Here is a 22,157-nt window from a genome sequence, read left to right on the forward strand (position 1 = left end):
TGTTACTCTTTCTCCCAGCCTTCCCAAAGGGACCTACAGCCCTTTACCAGAGTAACTGTACACTGGGGAAAAGGAAATAATCAGACCTTTCAGGGACTATTGTACACCGGCTCTGAACTGGCGCTTATTCCAGGAGACCCAAAACATCACTGTGGTCCACCAGTCAGAGCAGGGGCTTATGGAGATCACGTGATCAATGAAGTTTCAGCTCAGGTCCATCTCACAGTGGACTCAGCAGGTCCCTGAACCCATCCTGTGGTTATTTCCCCAGTTCCAAAGTAATAGAGTAGACATACTCAACAGCTGGCAGAATCCTCACAGGCTAGCTTATCAATTGTTTAAAATAATTATCATATTTCTCAAAGTCTTCACGGCACGCATTTTCACTCCTTTTTATATTTCCTTAAATGAAATTCTTTCTAGGGTGCTCATCATGCCTAACATTGTACTATATTTTTTAATGCATGATCAATTTTGAAATTACCAAAATCTCACAAGAATTTTCTCATATGAATTGCCAACAAGCAGAGTCATTCGTAAATACACTAAAGCAAACCATTTGAGCCTAAATAATGAAATTTATATTTTCTGCTGTTAAATTTCATCACGTTTCTGGACCTGCACTAAACGCTATCAAAATGTTTTTGAATCACAAGTAATTCAATAGGCAAACATTTATTGAATGTCTCCTCTGAGTCAAGCCTAGTAATGGAGCTATAAAGATGAACAAGACACTGTCTTTGACCTCCAGTTTCTCTGTCTAATAAGGAACATAAAAAGTAAATAATATAAATAAGCAATGTGATAAGTACTGTGGGAGTGACATGTAATAAAAAATGAGTAAATGGAGCTGATGGAAGAAAGACAGAAAAGACAATCAACCTGAGCACAGGTTTGAGCTGCAGCTGCAAGGAAGGACAGACTGCAGGCTGAGAGCTGAGAGAAATGAGCAGAAGAGATGGGAGATGAAGAAAGAGAAGGAGAGAGGGAGGCCAGTGGAGGAAGGTAGAGGAGAGCATAAAAAAGTAAGACGGAGGGCTGGGGGAAAAGCCTGAAGGCTTCAGAACCCTGGATTTCCAAAGCCCTTAATACCTATCAATGGTCCCTTAAGTATTACTGCAAACTTTAAAATTTAAATAAATAAGTTTTAGGTAAATTAGTAAATGAAGTAAAATAAATGCAGATCATTGGTGAATTGATATTTCAACAACTAAGCTTTCGATAAATTGATCTGGAGCCTAAGATTTGTAAATTGTGGAGAATTATATTTTCCAAAGAAGACTGCAAAAATATCTTCCATCTCTTATGCTCTTCTACAAAGGGACTGTCCCCACCGAGGAACAGAGTTTATTTTTACACCATCTTTTGACTGCTTTGACCAATATAATACGGCAACTATCATGATGTGAGAAGCCCGAGTTTCCTGGAGAGGCCACATGTAAGTCCTCTGCTTAACAGCTTCAGTTGAACATTGACTGCCAATCATGTGGTGGAGCCATTTGGATATCCAGCCCAGTCAATCTTTCAGATGACTTCAATCCAATCCAAAATCTGACTGGCTCTGCATGAGAATGTCCAAGGAAGCACTGCACGGCTAAGTCCTTCAACCCCCAGGAACCTGAGCAACAATTATGTATTACTGTTTCGAGCCATTAAGTCGTGAGTCAGTTTGCACACATCAATGGTTAACCAGAACACAAGGGTTAGGGAAGACAGAGGGGCTTCCTAGCTGATGACTATTTGAGGCATGAAGGAATTAACAGAACCACAGTTAGGTTCATAGGTCCTGACAGTAGGGAGAGCAGATATCCTGTTCTCAAAGTTCAGACGTGGCCTGGCTGTCCATTTCTGGACCAGTGAAGTTTCCTGCCTAAGAGACTATGTGAGCAGCAATGCCATTAACCAAACAGAATTAAAAGAAGAACAGTGTTTTGACCAAGAAATATACTAAACGATTTTTAATATGTTCAGTTTGAGTTGTTTATAATATATTCACATGGGATGATCAATAATACCTTGCAAATATAGATTTTGAACTTGGGAAGGAGATATGAGCTGTATGGACTAGAATCATCAGCATATGAGATACATAAAATAAAATAAATAAAAGATATTTATTGAAGCCATGGGAGGTGTGATAGTACCCACAGAAATTATGGAGAAGAAGTTCCAAAAGAAAGCCATGAGAAATACCAATAATTAAAAGGTGAGCTTCTATTAAACACTATCATTTTCCACTTTCAAGTAGTAATTTATCTTATCACTGGGAAAAGAGAAAAGAAAGAAACATTGTTCTTTTTTACACAGCAATATTGTATAAATTTTAGGATTTGGACCGAGGAAAAACAGGTGATCCTGTCACATACGACTGAAATCACACTCAAATTGCAAGATGAAATATTTTGTCAACAGAAAACTGTTTAAGATTTGCATTGAAAACTAATGCATATGTGACTGAGTCTACAATTTCCCTAGTAAATTAATATGAGATCATAGACCAAAATAGAAGTTACATGACTTATAAAACATTAGAAAATTAATTCTTTTCTTTTCATACAATGTTTACAAACATTGACAGTTTTATCTTATTTTCATGACAACTTTAATCTCGGCACAAGTCTCCCAGATCACGTTGTAAATGCAGACTGTTTGAGGTTAAAAATATGTTGTATACATCTTAGCAAGAAAACCTGGTGAACATTATTTCAGAAAAAGCAAAATATTTGTTCCAAGTATCAACATAAACAAATGCAAATCAAAGTATTCTTTGTGAATAAATAATTGCATTTTTTTCTGAATTGAAACTTTAGTTTGCTCACAAAAGCATACAATTACATTCATTGTAGGTAATGTAGTTATTAATTCACAGTAGAAGGGCAGCATGGTAAATTAGATGATATTCAGAAGATACTTATTTCTTTATCCCAATCTTCCATGGAAGAAGTACTTTTTCCCACCTCATTGATATTGGATTTGGTCATATGACTTGCTTTGGACCATGGAATGTAGGCAGAAGTGATCAAGCGTCAGTTTCAAGCCCAGGGGTTAAGAGATTTCTATTCACCCTGGGAGGTTTCCACCATTGCCCTCAATAAATTAAATAAATAAATAAATAAATAAATAAATAAATAAATAAAATGGTCCCAGGTAGCCACTTCCCTGAACTTTGGGGACCAAAAACACATTTGGAGCAGAGCTTCTCTGGTTGATTTACACACCCGCAACCAGAAGCAGAGCCAGAAGCAAAGCAACTGCTCAAAGCTGTGTGCGAGGCAGCATTGTTTTAAACCACTGAGTTGGGGGGACGTTCTTGAGGTAATACCTGACTAAAACAAGCACCTCAAAAAAAGCTGATATACTAATTCACACAGAAAATATTTTCTGACATTAAATTTTTCACAAACCCATATTTAATTGTAAGAAGTAGGAAAAAATAAAAGTATATTATGTTTTTAATGTGGTTAGACAATGTGATAAAAATAGGAGCATCATCTATCAAATATGTTACATAATTAAGGTAAGGTTAAAAAGAACTAATTTCTAAATGACTCATGTCTACATTTATAAGCAAAGCCATGAACATTTAATAACTGATCATGAATAATAAACATTCAAAAATTATAAATTTATATATTAATCAAAGAGTAGATTAATGTCTATTTCTAAAGATGAAAAGAAAAATAGAGTGGTAAACATATATCAAAGTAGTCCTCATAAAAGAAAGAATGTATTGATCTAAGCTCTCTAAAATTAGAGGAAGTGCTATTATGACCATGGAAGCATCTAACTTGACCTCAACTTTTGACTTTTGTGGTTAATTGGTTATTATCTGATTGGAAAAGTCATAAAAAATCACTCAAGACTCATAAATCAAGAGTTGAGAACTCTCACTAAAACAAAGATAAATCAAATGTTTCACATGAATAACTCATCTTTCTCTAAATTTCTCAATGTACTTCTTGACATTCGCCAGAAAAAAGGAAAAAATGTCATTTGAGATAAAAGTCTGCATCTATTTCTAAATACAAGTACAGGTAGCTTTTAAAAACATCTCTTCTTTTATGAAAAAGAAGAAATTAAGATCTTCCTATCTCAGTGCCTCAATGCAGAAAAAAATTTAAATATCCTTCCACAATTAATATTTTTTAATGTTTTATATCTGAAAACCAATTTGGGAGAATTCATTATCATGGCAATTTGAGAACAATTCAAATAATACAATTTGGAGTTTCTCATTTTTAATTACACCCAGTTTGGAAAAAAGCAAGCAAACAGACTAGATTACATCAGAAGATCGTAAGCAAAGCAATGTCAAAAAAATCAAAACAGGGGCCAGCCCAGTGGCGCAGTGGTTAAGTTCACACCTTCTGCTTCAGGGGCCCAGGGTTAGCCGGTTGGGATCCCGGGTGTGGACATATGCACTGCTTGTCAAGCCATGCTGTGCCAGCCATCCCACATATAAAGTAGAGGAAGATGGGCACAGATGTTAGCTTGGGGCCAGTCTTCCTCAGCAAAAAAAAACGGAAGAAAGGAAGAAAGAAAAAAATCAAACCAGACTGAAAGAAGACTGAACCAGGAAAAGTGCAGATACGAAATATAAAATAATAGAAAACAGAAATGCTAGAGTCAGATAAATCTAATTTTGAAAAGGGGAAATATTAATGAAAAAGAAACACTATTAGGCTACCATGAAGCTGTTTAGTTATGGTAGATGCGAGTCAGATGAGAAGTAAATGCAACGGGAATTAGCACCAAAAGTTGCGTTCAGTAGGCTAAGGCTAAATTAAGAAAACTCTAACTCTTTATTTTACTTTTGGCAAGGTGACTCTCTGAACATCACACCAAAAAAATGTTTTGCCATGGAATAAAATAGTTTATAATATTGTGGTGAGCTGTGTCTAACATATCAGCTCAGACAAGGAGATTGGTACAGCTGTCCAAAGCATTTTCCCTTTTTATAGGGCAAGTAGAAACTAGAGTAGATGATTTAAGACTGATGATGAATCATATCACGGATGATAAAACTTATGATCCTTAAACTAGAGTGCTTTCAAATGAGGGAATAGACTATAGTTTAGAGTCGTAATAAAAATGTACATCAATTTTACATTTGAACAGTCCAACATAGCTATCAGAAATAAAATAATATGTAAATTATTATCCCAGCTTAGTAACAACGTATATATACACAAAGGGTGTAGCTGGAGAGAGGAAAAGAACAGTGTTAGCAGGATGCACTGCAGATAATCATTATTTCCATAGAGTGAGCTGGTGGATTAGAGAGTCCCTTTGCTTTATATGCTTCTCTATAGTTTGAATTTTTATAAGCTTGTCTTCTTTTTAGAATTTTAAAATGTCTTTAAAAGTCTTGTCTCAGAGGTCAGCCCCATGGCCAAGCAGTTAAAGTTCCACACACTCCTCTTGGTGGCCCGTGTTCACAGGTTTGGATCCCAGGCACAGATCTACTCCACTCATAAGCCATGCAGTGGAGACATCCCACATACAAAGTAGAGGAAGATTGGCTCAGATGTTCGCTCAGGGCCAATCTTCCTCAAGCAAAACAAGAGGCAGATTGTCAAAAGATGTTAGCTCAGGGCTAATCTTCCTTACCAAAAAAAAAGTCTCACCTCAGAAGTATCATTTTTGGGAAAACTGGTAAACTTCCTTCTACTGTTCTCCCCATGCACCTTCCTTCCTTCATACTTACACACAATATAGTGCATATAGAATTTAGCAATGTGGCTACACATATGATCAAAACACAAAAGTCAATTGCATCTCTAAATACAAACAAGAATCATCTAGAAGACAAATAAAAATAAGACATCAGTTACAATAGGATCAAATACTGGTGAACAAAGCTAACAAAAAATATTTATAATCTCTGTGGGAAAAAATATAAAACTGAAAAAAAATAAATTTTCATGGACAGAAATACTCAACATTACAAAGTTGTCCATTCCCCCAGACTAATCTATAGCCACAATGCAATTACAGTCTCTAAAAGAGATTACACACAAATTTAACAATTTAAATTAAGAATTTCTATTACTCTAAAGACACACTTAAAAAACTGAGAGAAGAGATGATTTATAATAAATTTTAAAAATCAGTATTAAGGATAAAACAACATAAAAAAAGACAACCAAATTAAAAATGAAGAAAGAACATGAATAGGCATTTTACAGAAGAGGAAAAAGCATATGTTGATAAATATATGTATAGATTGCCATCTTCACTAGTGATCAGGGAAATGCAACAAAAAAAAATACTTTTATTAATTGATTGGCAGAAACTAAGATGCCTCACATTACAAGTATTAAAGATAGTATTTCTCATACTTTGCTGGTAGAAGTATAAATTAAAGATAGTACTCCAGCATGTCAACTCTTAAATATATCAGTGAGAAACTCTTGACCAATATAGGCCAGAAGACATATACAACAATGTTCATAGCAGCACTATTCATAATAAAAAGTCTAGAAACAATCCAAGAGGGAATTGACAGAAGAATGGGTAAATTGGGGTCACCACAAGTAGAACATTATATAACAGACAAAACTAAATTACTTTCATATGTAAAACATGGAGTAAAAATAACTAAAAGAGGGGCTGGCCCCGTGGCCGAATGGTTAAGTTCGCACGCTCCGCTGCAGGCGGCCCAGTGTTTCGTTGGTTCGAATCCTGGGCGCGGACATGACACTGCTCATCAAACCACGCTGAGGCAGCGTCCCACATACCACAACTAGAAGGACCCACAACGAAGAATATACAACTATGTACTGGGGGGGGCTTTGGGGAGAAAAAGGAAAAAATAAAATCTTTAAAAAAAAAAAATAACTAAAAGATATAGTCTGACATCATTTTTTGTGTTCTTCTATTAATAGGCTTTATTTTGCAGAGCAGTTTTAGATTTAGACAAAAATTGGGTAGATAGTGCAGAGAGTTCCCACACACCCCTCACTCCTACACAGTTTCTCCTATTATTAATATTATGCACTAGTGTGGTATATTTGCTACAATTAATGAATCAATATTGATACTAACTAAATAGTTAATATTGATATTAACTAAAGTCCAAGACTACATTAAGGTTCACTCCGTGCTGTACAGACAAATGCATAATGTCATGTATCCACAATTACTGCACCATACAGGATAGTTTCTCCACCCTGAAAACCCCCTGGGCTCCACCTATGCATCCCTGTCTCCTTCCCTCTCTTCTTCCCTTCAAATCCCTGGCAACTACTGATCTTTTTACCTTCTCTATAGTTTTGCCTTTTCCAGAACGTCATATGGTTGGAATCATACAGTATGTAGCCTTTTCAGACTGGCTTCTTTTACTTAGCAATACGTGTTTACAGATCCTCCATGTCTTTTAATGGCTTGATAACTCATTTCTTTTTATTGCTGAATAACATTCCATTGCATAAATTACCACAGTTTGTTCACCCATTTTTTTTATTGAAGGATATCTTGGTTGCTCTCAGCTCTTGAGAATTATGAATTAAGCTTCCATAAACATTGATATGCAAATTTATGCATTGACATAAGTTTTCAACTCATTTGGGTACACACCTAGGAGCGCTGTTGCAGGATCATATGGTAAGACTATGTTTAGCCTTGTAAGAAACTGCCAAGCTATCTTCCAAAGTAGCTGTCACATTTTGCATTTTCACTAGCAATGAATGAGAGATCCTGTTGTTCACATCCTTGCTAGTATTATGTACCATCAGCTTTATAGATTTTAGTCTTCCCAGTAGGTGTGCAATTTTATCTCATGGTTGTTCTCATGTGCAATTTCCTAATGACAGATGATGTTGACCATCTTTTCATATTCTTCCCTGCTATCATTATATCTTCTTTGGTGAAGTTCAGATTTTTGGCAAACTATTTTTAAATTGGATCCTTTGTTTTCTTATTGTTGAGTTTTAACAGTTCTTTGCATACTTGGATACAAGTTCTTTCTCTGATAAGTGTTTTACAAATACTTTCCCCAAGTCTGCGGTTTGTCTTTGCATTCCCTTAACAGTGTCTTTTGCAAAGCAGTAGTTGTTTGTTTTAATAAAGTCCAATTTATCAATTTTTCTTTCATGGATCTTGCTTTTCGCATTGTACATAAAAGTTCATCACCAAACCCAAGATCACCCAGATTTTCTCCTATTTCCAGAAGTTATTTTCTAGAAGTTTTATACAGACGTTCCCCAACTTAACGATGGTTCAATTTACAATTTTTTTGACTTTATGATGGTGCAAAAGTGATATGCATTCAGTAGAAAGCATACTTCAAATTTTGAATTTTGATCTTTTCCTGGGCTAGTGATGTGCAGTACAAGACGTGTGCACGATGCTGGGCAGCGTGAGCTGGAGCTCCCAGTCAGTCACGTGATCACAGGGGTAAACAACTGATACACTTACAACAATGCTATACCCATACAACCATTCTGTTTTTCACTTTTAGCACAGTATTCAGTAAATTATATGAGATATCCAACACTTTATTATTAAATATGCTTTGTGTTAGTCGACTTTGCCCAACTGTAGGCTAATGTAAGTGTTCTGAGCACATTAAAGGTAGGGTAGGTCAAGCTATGATTTTCGGTAGGTTAGGTGTATTAAATGCACTTTTGACTTACAATATTTTCAACTTACAATGAGTTTATTGAGATGTAACCCTAAGTCAAGGAAAATTTGTAATTTTATGTTTTACATTGAAGTCTATGACTCATTTCGAGTTAATTTTTGTGAAAGGTATGCGGACTGTGTCTGGATTCTTTATTTATTTATTTTTTTGCATGTAGACATTGGTTGTTTCAGCACCATCAACTGAAAAGATTATCCCTTCTCCATTGATTTACCTTTGCTCCCTTGTCAAAGATCAGTTAATTATATTTGTGTAGGTGTATTTCTGGGCTCTCTACTCTGTTCCATTGATCTATTTGTCTATTCTTTGTTCAATACTACACTGTCTTAATTACTGTAGCTCTACAGGAATTGCTGAAATTGGGCCTTGTCATTTCTTCAACTTTGTTTTTCTCCTTCAATGTTGTGTTTGCCATTCCGGGTATTTTGCCTCTTCATATAAACTTTAGGATCGGTTTTCCAATATCCAAAAACAACTCACTGAGATTTTGATTGGGATTTCATTGACTCTATTGATAAAGTTGGGAATAACTGATATCTTACAATATTGAGTCTTCCCATCCATGAACATGGAATATCTCTGCATTTATTTAGATCTTCTTTGATTTCTTTTATCAGGGTTTTTAAGTTTTCCTCATATAGACCTTGTACATATTTTGTTATATTTATACCTAAGTATTTCATATTTATACCTAAGTTGCTCATGTAAGTGGCATTGTGTTTTTAATTTCAAATTCAAATTGTTCATGGCTGGTATAGAGAACAGCAATTGCTCTTTATACACTAACAACTTTTTACCCTGTAACTTTGCTATAATCACTTATTAGTTCCAGGAGGGATTTTTTTTCAGTTCTTTGGGATTTTCTCATGGGACAATCATGTCATCTGCCAACAAAAAGTGTTATTTCTTCCTTCACAATTTGTATACCCTTTATTTACTTTCCTTGCTTTATTGTGTTAGCTAGGAAGATCAGTACAATATTGAATAGGAGTGGTGAAAGGGGACATAGTTGTCTTAGTTCTTGGTCTTAGGAGAAAAGTATCTAGTTTATCACCATGAAGTATGATGCTAGCTGTAGCATTTTTGCAGATTTTTTAATCAAATTGAGGAAATTCCCTCTATTTCTATTTTTCTGGGTTTCTGTCATGAATGATTATTGGATTTTGTCAAATTCTTTTTTTGGCATCTATTAATAGTGTCATATTACTTTTCTTCTTTAGCCTGTTTATGTGATGAATTACGTTACTTGATTTTCAAATGTTAAACCAACTTTGCATACACCTGGGATAAATCTTGCTTCATCATTATGTATAATTTCTTTTTGTACATTGTTGGATTCTATTTGCTAATATTTTGTTGAGGATTTTTACATCTATGTTCATGAAAGATACTATTTTGTAGTTTTTCTTTCTTGTAATGTCTTCATACAGTTTTGGTATTTACAGGACTATGCTATCTTCATGAAATTAGTTAGGAAGTGTTCTCTCTGCTTCTATTTTCTAGAAGAAATTGTGGAAGATTGGCATCATTTGTTCCTTAAATGTTGGTAGAATTCACCAATGAAACCATCTGGACCTGGTGCTTTCTTTTTTAAAATTTTATTAACTATTATTCAATTTATTTAATAGGTATAGCCTATCCGGATTATCTAATTCTCTTTGAGTTTTGGTAAATTGTGTCTTTTAAGGAATTGGTCTATTTCATCTAGGTTCTCAAATTTGTGGGCATAGAGTTGTTCATAATATTGCTTTATTATCCTTTTAATAGCCATAGGATTATTAATGATGGCTCCTTTTTCATTTGTGACAGTGGTAACTAGTATTTTCTCTCCTTTTTTCTTGGTTAACTAGGCTAGAGGTTTATCAATTTTATTAATCTTTTCATAAAACCAGCTTTTGGTTTATGGTTTTCTTTATTGATTTTCCATTTTGTTGATTTCTGCTCTGGTTTTTATTATTTCTCTTCTTCTACTTACTTCAGGTTTAATTTGTTTTTTTTCTAGTTTTATATATATATATATACATATATATATGTATATATATATAAACATGGAATACTACTCAGCCATAGAAAAAATGAAATCTTGCCATTTGCACAACATGGATGAACTTTGAGGGTATTATGCTAAATGAAATAAGTCAGTGAAGAAAGACAAATAGCATATGATTTTACTCATATGTAGAAGATAAACAAACATAAGATAAGATAAGGAGAACAGACTGATGGTTTCCAGAGGGGAAGGGGGTCGGGGGTGGGCAAAAGGGGTGAAAGGGCACATCTGTACGGTGATGGATGGCAACTAGACTTTTGGTGGTAAACACAACGTAGTCTATACAGAAGCTGAAATATAACGATGTACACCTGAAATTTATACAATGTTATAAATCAAGTTACCTCAATAAAAAATTTCAAATAGAAGAAAAATAAATAAAACTATAGGGAGTTAATATTTTTACTTCATTAGATACGTTTCAAAAAATTAAAATTTGACTGAACGAAGTTTTGGAGAGGATATGGAGAATTGGGGACTCTCATTCTCTGCTGGTGCATATGTAAACTGATACAGTCACTTGGGAAAACAATTTGTATTTCCTCCTAAAGTTGGAGATGCACATGTCCTACATCCAACAATTCTCTAGAGAAACTCTTACATATGTGATCAGGATAAGAGTACAAGTTTATTCATAGCATAATCATAATTTATTCATAGTTTATTCATATTTATTCAAGGCAAAATAAAAAGGAAGGGGCTAAATCAAATATTAATAATATAACAGATAAATAAACTGTTGTGTAGTAATACAATGAAATACTATCCAGCAGGAAAAACAAATGAAATACAAATATATAATATTGAGTCAAAAAGGCAAGTCACAGAAGAACGTATGTAGTGTAAATCCAATATTTCTACTTCAAAAGAGGGAAAATTAAACCACGGATTTGTAGCATAAGAAATAACTAAAGAGAAAGTCTAGGGAAAGCAAACCGTAGAATTCAGGCTGGCAGGGAGGAAGGGAGGAGAATGCTATGAGGAAGGGAACAGGTAGGCTTCAGGGTTATTTGGTTTTGGTAAAAAAAAAAATATTTGGTAAAAAAAAATTAAACTATTTCTTAAGCTAGGTGGTAGACAGACACTCTTTGGTGTGTATGGTATATTTCACAATGGAAAAAAATACATTAAATTTCTAGTGATTGCCCTTCTCCTTCCCTTCAGAATAAAATTCAGGTACAGAAAGCTGCCGGGAGCCGGTCTCTAGGTATAGTTACCACTGCCGCGTGACAAGGTCCGCCAGTGGGCTGAGAAATTGCAAGGCAATTCTCAAGGGTTAATAGGGAAAGTGCAAAGCATCTGTGTATGTATCATGCTTTTACTTTTGCTATTTTTATCCTGGAACTGCTGGGGAATTAGGGGAAGTTCTGCTGGTCAGCTTCCTCCTTCCTCCCCTCATAAAGTAGGTCAGAGGAACATTGATGGCCATCCCATAAGAGGAACTTGGCCAAATCAGGAAATTTTTACAGGAGGTAAATGGTGGCACCCACCCAGGAACAGAGGCATGCAAGAACTACCCCTTCCTAAGGCAACTCACGATCCTGATAAAGTTGCAAAGAAATATCATAATATATTGACACAGAGGAATTGGGATTATGATGAGGATTGAGAACCCTATAAAATAGTTAATGGTAAAAGAGAAACCCCAAGCACTGTGCCTGTGTGGCTTTCAATCCCCTTATACTTTGCAATACTTCTGCTTTCATTATTACAGGAATAAAGATAGAGGCTTAGGGCCATTCGACCCATGAGAAACTAAGTCTAGACATTACACCCCATTTTGTAATCAGTCTTAAACATCTAGGCGCCTGGTAGACATATAGAAAAGGTCAATATCTATAATTAACAAAGGTTGCTTGCTTCTCACAGACATACTGTGCTAATATTGTAACAAGATACGCTTATATACCCATTTTGTTTGCCAAAATTATGTACTGAAATAATTCCATGAAATCATAAACACATGACCTGGACCCTATATAAGTGCTTGAATACTTCGAATAAATCAGACTTGGAAACCTCACTCCTTGTCTCACTGCATCTCTCTCTCGCCGACTCCGTCCATCCCTTCGGGAGACCCTGGACTCTGCTGGGGCTGGACCCTGGCAGAAAGCCAACATGATCTGCCCCTCTCCCACCCCTTTACCTTTCTCTCACCCTGGACTCTCCCAAGTTCTCCACACTCTAATCATGCAAACCTTCTTTCTGTTCCTTTAACACTCTACGTTCATTCTCAACCTTGCATTTTTCTCTTCCTTCTGCTTATAACTGTTTCCTCGTGATCTGTGTAGGACTAACTCCTTTTCACCATTCAGGTCTCAACTCAAACATCACCTCACCAGAAAGACTTTCCCTGAACATCTCATAGCAGGTAAGTGGCAGAATCAGAAATATATCTACTCTTCATGATAAAGTTTCTGACAACAAAATTTACTGGGATATATCTTCTTTGGCAATCGATGTCCTACTGTAATATAAAATAAAGATAGGAAAAATGGAGGCTACATTGCTTTGGTGGACGAAACAATGTCATCTGTAACTAAATAGCTGGCAGTGGAATGGAGAATGAAGACGTTAGAAATAATCAGTATTGCTATTTTAAAAGTTGACTACATCTTAACTTATAGATACTTTGCTTGAGTTCATATGTTTCTGAATGATCACAGCTTGCTAATATAAACACTTTATCTATAGTGCTTAATTCAGGGATTTGCTATTCTTTTTCTGAACTTTTGCCCCAATCAAAGGCAACTGCACTATCATTAATACTCCTCCACTTTACCCATTTCAATTCTAGGGGTTTTAAAAATTGACTCAAGTCATTTATACTTAACAATTGAATACGCTAAGAAGGAAAAAGAAAAAGAGCTTGATTAATTTTGAGTTCAGATTAATCCATCAGACATAAATAGCTTGCATATTTCCTTTAGGAAATGAAAAAGAATGCCACTCGCTACTTCAAAGGAACACAAGCAATTATCTGTATTTCTATATTCTATCTTTAAACTACTTATTAGCTCATTTGTCACTTAGACCAATTAGTTTTGGTTGCTGAAGATATTATTCAATATGTAGGAAAGTAGTTGCTTTGTTGTAACCTTATTATTCCTTTTTATTCCTAATTTTACTGCAACTCAGCTTTGCACATTTTAATATGTTCATTTTATTTTAAACATTAATTCCCTGTCTCCTTGTTAGCATGGTATATCTCAGAAGAATTTGGCTTAATTTAAGACATTTCAAATTTCTAGAAATAAATGACACCCTTACCAGATGTCATTTTTACAAAAACTAAACCTAATTGCTTATAACTGACTGAAGTCCATAAATAATACCTACTATATTTCTGGTAAGTGGCTTAAATGTCATTTCAACATAACATAAGAGGTGACTGATGCAATTTTTCTTATAATCTTTGACATCTTTATTTCACTAAGATAATTTTAAGTATGTTTATAGTTGGTTCTATACTACCTATTAGCTAAAATATTTAACTGCAATAACGTACCAAAAAGAATTATAATAATGTACCAAAGTAAAGTTCTGATTCAGGTTCTGTACAATGAAAAGTGAAAACATATATAGCCATCATATATAATCCAGTATCTAAATCTCTGTGAAAGAAAAAAATAGACTACAGTCTAAATATGTAACATCCATTATAAAAAGAGTTAAAAGAATCTCAACATTCTTATTAGGATGTAAGCATTTCACAAACTCTCGAGAATTTATTTGGGTAGAATAACCCATTGAACTTTCATGTACTATACCTTTTTTCTGTTTATCCTTGATAAAGGATGTTTATTCTATTGTTTACAAAATTAAACTATAAAGGGGTCAGCCAGGTGGCATAATGGTTAAGTTTGCACGTTCTGCTTCGGCAGCCTAGGGTTAGCAGGTTCGGACCCCGGGTGCAGATAAGGCACCTCTTATCAGGCCATGCTGTGGCAGGCATCCCACGCATAAAGTAGAGGAAGACGGGCACGGATGTTAGCTCAGGGCCAGTCTTCCTTGGCAAAAAGAGGAGGATTAGTGGCAGATGTTAACTCAGAGCTAATCTTCCTGCAAAAAAAATTAAACTATAAAATCTGGAAGTTAAGTTAATCTAAATCTTTGTAAAATCATGTCAGCTTAAGTATAAATTTCAGTTAAAAATGAGAAGCAGTGAGAAGCGTTCAGATCAAAATTATAACTTGCATTGTAGTAGAGGCCATTAAATGGTTCTGCGTTACGGAATTACTGATTAATATAATCAATTAACTCCCTCAAATTGTGAAAGCCCATGTAATTTCCATGTACTTAAATTTTCTCTGACAGAAAAATAATTTAGAAAATTCCAGAAAACCAGCTCTGCAATTGTTACTTAAACTTCTTTATGTTGTTTTTAATAGTACTTGGGAATTGCTATTCATTGACACCACATGTGAAGAAACTTGCCAGGATTGACTGCAAAATCTATCAGTTGAAGCAGATGCTGAAAGACAGCAAAACTACAGCTAGAATTTCTCATCTGAATTTCTCTCTTAATCCCTGCTGGGAATGAGAGGAGGAGAGCACAGAGGTGAGAGGTGTGAAGACGCCACACTCATTGCATTGATGCGTCCAATACTGTGACGTAAATTAATAATCTACCCAGGCTGACAAGAGTTGGGACCTGGGTTCCCAGCCCCTCAAAAGTAAGTCAATTTTTTTCCTTCCTTTAATCCATTTCTTCTGACAGTACTTCCATCCTATTACTGGATTGTGGCTGAAGGCTCCACATAAGCTTCATTTGGACTTGAATTTTTTTATTGTCTTCTCTTTGAAGTCTCTCCCCATTAATTTAGCAGGTCCTAAAACTGGCCAATAACACAAAATATAGAATTTTGATTTATCCATTTCTATTTTTTGATCTCAACCAACTTCACCACTAGTTAAAATAATTCTAGTTTAGAAAATGAAACTTTCAATTCTCTGCTCTTCAAAGCAGAAAGAAAAACAACACAAATTTTATGTTTCTATGACTAAAGCACTTAATAATCATTATTTTTTAAAAGCCAAAGGTTGTTATAACTTAAGAAGAAGGCAAAAGGAACATAAAATTTTGTGGCATATAGTCTAACAATAAGAATTTCCTCCAAAAATTTCCATAAAATTTTGGAGTCCATTTTTTTATATATTTCCAAGACAACATACTATTTTATTCTACTAATTTTACTCTTCAAATATAATCACTAACAATTTTATTTAAAAGTTTAAATTTTACTTACTTCAATAAACACTAGTGCCTATCAAGTGATTTATTATTATCGACAAATGAGATTTACAGCGTTTCATGCACTTTTAAACACAGAAGCTATTTCACAATCCTTAAGAAACATGAGCTAACCTGTAGCTATCTGCTTTTCCAAATGTAGTTCAGAAGATCAGAAACACACCAACCACTAGCCAGGCGAGTTATTCTCAGAAAACAGTCCTATGAATTGCCCAGGAACAATAACCCAAAGAGAGGAGAAACAAGATTGTTGGTGAACTACTGTTTTTGTTTTTACATTAATTAAAGTAAGGATCAAAACATCCAGTGGTAGACAGAATTCTACGACTGCCCCCAAGACTGCTGCCCCTGGTGTGCACACCCTGTATTGTCTCTTTCCCCTGAGTCTGGGTAGAACTTGTGACTAGGGTGGGATAGCTCCTTTAATTAGGCTCCATAGACTTCATGTTAGAAGACAAGTGAGAATTCTCTTGTTGGCCTTGAAGAAACAAATTGCCATGAGTCCTACCACTGCAACGAACTGAAATCTGTCAGATAACATTAATGAGCTTGGAAGATGACCCAGAGTTCCAGATGAGAACCCAGTCCCAGCCGACACCTTGAGTTCAGCCTGAGACCCAGAGAACAGGACCCACTGAAACCGTGATTAATTTCTGACCCACGGAAATTAGGAGATAGTAAATTTGTGTTGTTTTAAGTCACTAAGCATGTAGTAATTTGTTACACAGCAATAGAAAAAGAATATAAACCATACTATATTTTGTGGGTGACAAGTCAGATAAAGTTGTTTACACAAAAGGTGAAAAGTAAACTGCCAAAAACATACAAAGTGCACTGGGCATCCAGCCAACGGAAACAGAACCCAGAATCCTCACTATTCTTCGCTGCACCTATAAAGTACTTCTGAAACGTATATATTTATGTATAAAGATTTTTATCTGGCACATTCAACTTGAAGACACAAAAGTGATACAATGACTATCACCATCCTTAGAATGTGTAACTATTACCCTAAATTTGATTTGTTTTCTACCCTTACCAATATTTTGTTTATAAATATCAAAAAATTAAGATTGCATTAATTAATTATGCATAATTAATAATACATTATAAACTGCTATTTGAATAGTGCTTAAGATATCTAATACCTTCATTTTTGGATCAAATTCTTTTGATCCAGAGACAAAAGGTAGATTTTAGGATCTACTTCAGAGGAAATGGTTGGAAAGAAAATTAACACCCCATCACGTACATACAATTTACACTAAATGAAATGTTATTTCACCTTAAATTTCTGAGTGAAAAGACAGAAGGAACATTAATGTATTCGTGGAGTTACAATTCATAGGCTAACTTCAGCCTATATAATTTATAAGCTATGAATTGTAAAGTACTTATATTCCAATTTTATCTGCTACAATTTCCTTCAAAACATTTACCTTTTTCCTATTTTCAGTATTTCTTCTGTCTATTCAATATTTAATAAAAAGATTATATTTTAAATGAAAGATAGTGGGGCAATGCTATAATTTCTTTAAAGCTGCTATTATACAATAATATCTATTTGTTCTGTAAAAAGAACAAGTTGACTATTTTAAAACTAAAGTTTCCACTCACGTGTTCATCTTCAGCCTTAATGATATCTCACTGATTAAGAAGAATTACCCAATTGTAGAAACAGTAAAATTCTCCTTATCCAGTAAGCAATCCAAGATTGGCAGATTATTTTATTTTAAATATTGCAAACATATAAAAAATGTAAATAATGTAATGGAAAAGTTATCATAGCTTGATCTATAATTTGATGTTAGATATTATATCACCTTAAAAAATTTTTAAACAATGAGTATTACTTAACTGAAATGATCTGTATGCTTCTCCACATAAACTTTTGCATTCATCTATCTCAGAGGTAACCACTCTCCAGAATTTGATATCATGAGAATATTCACTTACATTTTCTTCAAAATTTTTGAAGAAAAAGTATTCGCATTGAGAGCCTTAATCCACTTGGAAAATTCCTTTGTTATACTTTGAGGTAATTGTTTCATTTGTGTTTTTTTTAAACATGATAATCAATTATCCAGGCACCAAATAATGATGAGATGATCCTTCTATTATTTGTAGTTCCACTCATGCAAATACATCCATATCTCTGTCGATATCTATTTATACGTATTTATGTATAACACTGATTCTGGTCTCTCTTTATTGGATTTTGATGACTATTCTTGCCATAACAACGTACAATCTTAATTACTATAGTCTTAAATGTCTTGAAAATTAGTAGGGAAAGAATTCCTGACTTCAGTCATCTCCAGAATTATGTGTCTATTCTTGACCCTTTTCTTTTCCCTGTTAATTATGAACAGTTTGTCACCTTTCATGGAGAAACTTTTTATTGTAATTGTATTTGATTATAAATTGGAAAGGAATAAGTTATTTAAAATATTGCATGAACATTGCTTATTCTTCTTTTTCACTCCTCAATACGATTTTATAAATTTCTCCATATAGGTCTCTCACATTGTTAGATTTACTCCTAGATATCTTATAAATTTTATGTTATTTTAAATAGGAAATCTCTTTTTGCAAATTATATATTTTGGTTAGCTACTGGTGTATAGGGATGTTACTGATTTCCTTTACATTGTTCTGTCTTCAGGAAATTGCTAAACTCATAGTTTTAACATATCTTCAGGATTTTCTATATAATTACAGCAACTGAAAAAAAGAAGTGGACACATTCCTGTTCCAGTATTATACCTCATTTACTTCCTTATTGTGATGGTTAGGACCTGTATTCCAAAGATGAAGACAAGAAAAGATAGGGAGCATTGTGTCTTGTTCTTTACTGAGAACGCTTGTACAGTTTCACCATCGGTATGCTTGATATAAAAAATTTTTAGACATCCTTTTCCAGTTTAATAAAGTTCTTTTCCACACTTAATTTGCTAATGGTTTTTCTGCTGATGACAGCAAACCCATCAGTTCACTTTTCTGCATCTACAGCAGTGAGGCCTCACCCTCTTCAATCTATCAATGCTGAAAAGTTCTTGCATTTCTGGTGTGTATCATGGGGTGAAGATATATTATTGATTTTTACCTGGTGCTCAATTTGATTTGTGAGTATATAACTTATAATCTATTTCAGTTCATAAATGAGATTGGTCTATAATTTTATTTTCTTGCACTACAGTGATTTGGCTTTGTATCAAAGTAACAGTAACCTCATAAAATGACTTGAATAGCTTTTGCTCTGTTTCTGCTCTCTGAAAAGAATACATATATTTACATATGTATATATCTTCATAATAAGCATAGAAGTGTCTTTCTCAAACTTGCAGTTAGAAGATGAATAAGTTCTGGGGATCTAATGCACAGCATTGTGATTATCGTTAGCAATACTATATTATATACTTGAAAACTCCTGAGCAGATCTTAAATGTTTTCACCACAAGAAAGAAATGATAAATATGCGATGTGATGGACGTGTTAGCTAACAATAGGGTTGTAATCATATTGCACTATATAAGTGTATCAAATCAACTCATCGTATACTTTAAACTTACACAATGTTATATATCAATTATATCTCAATTTAAATATGTATACATAAGAAAGTCTTTTTCTGGGAAGTTTGATAAAATTTATCTGGAAGACCATCAAAGTATGGAGTCTTCTGTTGATTTTGATCCTGATTCAATTTATTGAATTTTTATTAACTTACTTGGATTTCCATTTTTTGTTCAAATTCCTTCATTTATATTTACTACAAAATTGTCTATTTCATTCAAGTTCTGAAATGTATTGGGATAAAATTGTTCATAGACAAGTTTTTTTTTTTATCTTAATACATTTCAGGTCATGCTGCCTGTTTGTGGTGCAACTATTATTTATTTGTGCTTTTTCTCTTCCTTCCTTGATCATTCTTGCTAAGGATTTATACACAATTATGCTTTCCTATAACTGCATTTTGGTTTTTTTAACTTATTTCTAACATTTGTATTTAAATTTTCTACTCTTATCTTTATTTTGGTTTACTCCTCCTTTTTTGTCATTTACTCTGTTGTTCTTTTCTAGATTCTTGACTTAATGCCTACCTTTTTTCTGCTTTTTAACAAATGCAATTGAGGCTCTAAATTTATGTTTTAAACACCATTTTAACACTATCCCACAAATACTGACATGTAGTACTTTCATTTTTATTGTCATAAATATTTTTAGTTTCCCTTATGGTGATGATAATTTTGAGAATATTACCTTGGTGATATTTAGTTATGTCCACATAGAATAGGGTGAAACCTACCACGCAGGCTGAGATTCTCAGTCTCATAGGTGACATGCCACAAGCTCATGGGGCGACGACTGTGTGATCCTGAAGGAGTAGCTTTAACTGTCATTAGGGCTAAAGGGAGCACTTGGGGGCAAGACAGCTGCAGGTCTTCGGTGAATTTGGCAAGCTTGTATTTTACAATGCTGTTTTACTTTCACCTTTTCCAGAAGACTGCGTGTGATAAGAACAATGTATTTCCTAGTGAATAGATAGGACTCTGCAGCATTCTTTAATGACTGTGACAGTAAAAAGAGTTCCACAATCACTAGAGAAGTACCAGGCATTCTTCAAAGGAGAAAAAGAAGGCCAAGCAACGTTTTTTCCACTGTTAAAGCTGTAGCTTTCAAACAAGGAAAAGCTTTGATCCATCCTGACAACAAGCATACAATAACCAAAACATTGTTATATCTATTGCTGAAGGCAATTGTATAAAATGCGTTTGGAGTTGCTCAAAAGGGCCTCCTTGAGGCTTTGGTCTAGCTCCTACCCCTACTTTATAGTTTTGACAGGATTATACTGTAGACAGGTAAGACATACACTAAAACTTCCTTGGCTGTACCTTTAAAGTTTTCTCATCATTGCTGGTTTAACAATGTAATCAATTTATCCCTGCCACGGTAATAAACTAACAGCTCTGGCTAATGCGTTGTGTTAATCAGCACTAGCAGAATGGGAGAGTAGAATCCTCACTTAAGTTGCAACACAATTAATTTATAAGGATGTTGCCAAAGATTACCCCTTGAGTAAGAACATGCTATGAATAGTGCTGACCTTGAAAAAGTGCTAGGACTTTCTCTTTATATTGTAAAGTACCATGATTACCCCTGATTGATGAAACTTAGAAAGAAAATCACTATACAGACAGATATTGTAACAGTATTTATGCATGAACATGAGTATGCTTCCTTTAACTTGAAAACACACAATCAATGAAGTGTGTTTATAGTAATCTCTTTACTTATACATAATTAAACTAAAAAGACTTCTTTTGATTCATTGGTCTTTCTTTTATCTCAAATCTAGTAATAACAATTATTTTGAACTAATTAGATTGGAAGGAGACCAAAGCAAACAATTATTTCTATTATCCTCCTTCTTTATAAGGTGAGGGAGCAAATCTCTCTGCTACCTGGTGACCATTCCAGAAAACACAGAGGTGATTCAAGCATAAAACACATCATAACAGGGGCTGGCCCCGTGGCCGAGTGGTTAAGTTCGCGCGCTCCGCTGCAGGCGGCCCAGTGTTTCGTTGGTTCGAATCCTGGGCGCGGACATGACACTGCTCATCAAACCACGCTGAGGTGGCGTCCCACATACCACAACTAGAAGGACCCACAACGAAGAATATACAACTATGTACCGGGGGGGGGGCTTTGGGGAGAAAAAGGAAAAAAAAAATAAAATCTTTAAAAAAAAAAAAAAAAAAAAAAAAAAAAAAACACATCATAACAGTTTTATTATTCAGAATTTAGGGTGTGATAAGGGAAAGCAAAAGTAAAGAGAATTGTCAGGGGAGATAAGGCATGAATATAAGTATTTGCTTTAACACTAGATATAATTATTAATATAAATAATATTTTTAAAAAGTAATCGTGTGATTTTTAGGAATATAACATAAAAAATAAGGACTGCTTCATCAAAATATCTTAAAAAATTGCCAGAAGTACAGAGTTCACAAAATATTTTGGCAATAAAAAGGAACTTTTCTTATCTAGATATAAAATAATTTGGTCATTTTACAACAGAAGATCTAAATTTTAATTTTACTCTTCTATTAATTTGTAATAAAAGATATAACAATTGTAACGAAGGACATCCAAGATCATTGCCATATTCTACAAAATTGTTTTAATGGCATTAAAAGTTGTTATGT

General features: G+C 34.2%; 1 long non-coding RNA gene across 1 annotated transcript; it reads left to right on the plus strand.

Annotated features, from left to right (window-relative positions):
* The first annotated feature begins 12,701 nt into the window (after positions 1 to 12,701).
* Positions 12,702 to 18,898, plus strand: LOC111768766 (uncharacterized). The gene is made up of 2 exons (XR_002801286.2): positions 12,702 to 13,065; positions 15,086 to 18,898. It is a non-coding gene; the product is annotated as an uncharacterized lncRNA (long non-coding RNA).
* The last annotated feature ends 3,259 nt before the right edge of the window (positions 18,899 to 22,157 follow it).

The sequence above is a fragment of the Equus caballus genome, chromosome 18 (assembly GCF_041296265.1).
Source record: "Equus caballus isolate H_3958 breed thoroughbred chromosome 18, TB-T2T, whole genome shotgun sequence".
Classification (NCBI taxonomy): Eukaryota; Metazoa; Chordata; class Mammalia; order Perissodactyla; family Equidae; genus Equus; species Equus caballus.